General features: G+C 39.9%; 1 long non-coding RNA gene across 1 annotated transcript; it reads left to right on the top strand.

The window, feature by feature from the left end:
• The first annotated feature begins 91 nt into the window (after nucleotides 1–91).
• LOC111467318 lies at nucleotides 92–1,135 on the top strand. The gene is made up of 2 exons (XR_002714521.1): nucleotides 92–480; nucleotides 608–1,135. It is a non-coding gene; the product is annotated as an uncharacterized LOC111467318 (long non-coding RNA).
• Nucleotides 1,136–1,567: the final 432 nt, after the last annotated feature.

Here is a 1,567-nt window from a genome sequence, read left to right as displayed (position 1 = left end):
AAAAAAAAAAAAAAAAAAAAAAAAAAAAAAAAAAAAAAAAAAAAAAAAAAAAAAAAAAAGAAGCTACTATTTCTGACCAAGAATGAAAGACTTCTCTCTCACAGCTATAATATTTAATACGCATACAAAACCTGCCTCTTTACCCACCGTCTCCGCCTCTTTCTGCCACATAAATTCCCCTCCTCCACCGTCTCTCACCGGCCACCGTCGCCACCACCAGCACCAATTCTCCTCCTCCTCCTCCTCCTCCGTCGTAGAGCTGCTTTCATGACAGCGGCGCCGCCATTCAAAGAGCCAACACAAATTTTCTACAAACAAGCATCACCCAGATGAAATAATGGCTAAGGGTTTCTGTGATTTACGACTTACTTGATGGTTCGCTACTCCAACATGGCTGTCTTGTTCCTTTGGACACTATCCCTTTTGGTGCTACCTCTACTCCTTCCGCCGCTACCGCCGCCACCTATGCCGGTCCTCTTGGTACCCCTCTTCATTATGATGCTTCTTATCTTCTTCGCCTTGTCGACCTCTCCACTTCCGATCCCACATCAATAGGAGAGTAGAACAGAACATTTTTTATAAGAGCGTGAATATCTCTTCTTAGCAGGTGTGTTTTAAAAACTTTGAGGGGAAGCTTGAAAGGGGAAGTTCAAAGAGGACGATAACGGCTAGCGGTGAGCTTGGGCCGTTACATCCGATCACTACAGTCATGTCCGGAAGTTGTTGTGGGCTTGGACCGTTACATCCGACTACTATAGTCATGTCTGGAAGCTGTTGATGACATCATTGTATAGAACATCGAACCTATCCATGTCTCTAACAATGATATGATATAGTCTACTTTAGATCTGACCTCATGATTTTGGCTAGTACAAATGAAGATGTATTTGGTGGATCTTCCGTGGTCTAGAAATCAGGTAAAACAATTTAATTTTGTGAGCTTTGTTGAATATTTGTGGTGGGCTTGAACCGTTACATCCGACCAACTACAGTTATGTCTGGAAGCTGTTGTGGGCTTGTACCATTACATCCGACTACTATAGTCATGTCTGGAAGTTGTTGACGATATCATTGTATAGAACATCGAGACTGTCCATGTCTTTAACGATGATATGATATATAGTTTACTTCAGATCTGATCTCGTGATGTTGACTTGTACAAATGAAGATGTGGATTTTCCGTTTCTAGAAATGGGGTAAATCGATTTAATTTTGTGAGGTTTGTGAATATTTGTGTTTGGATTTGGAAATTGAAGAAAAAGAATGGAATGGCTGATTTGAGAAGGAAAATATTGGATTTTGATTGAGAAAATTAGGGTATTTGTGTACAGATTTGGAGATGGAAAACATAATTCCACTGTTTTAGATCCAACCAACAACCTCTTTGGATTGTTTTCCAAATCTAATAATTTTGCTTTCGGCCGACAAAATTGAATGTTTGGTGGCTATGAGAAACATGTTTAAGACAAAACTACCTGATTTCAGACCGTGTTTGGGGGCTGCCTTGAAGGAGAGGAATAAATTGGAGTGTTTTTGGGACAAGATTTTTGTATTATTGTAATTCGTT

Source organism: Cucurbita maxima, unplaced genomic scaffold, assembly GCF_002738345.1.
Source record: "Cucurbita maxima cultivar Rimu unplaced genomic scaffold, Cmax_1.0 Cma_Scf00033, whole genome shotgun sequence".
Classification (NCBI taxonomy): domain Eukaryota; kingdom Viridiplantae; phylum Streptophyta; class Magnoliopsida; order Cucurbitales; family Cucurbitaceae; genus Cucurbita; species Cucurbita maxima.
Note: the sequence above shows the minus strand (reverse complement) of the source record. Positions and strands in the feature narration are given on the sequence as shown.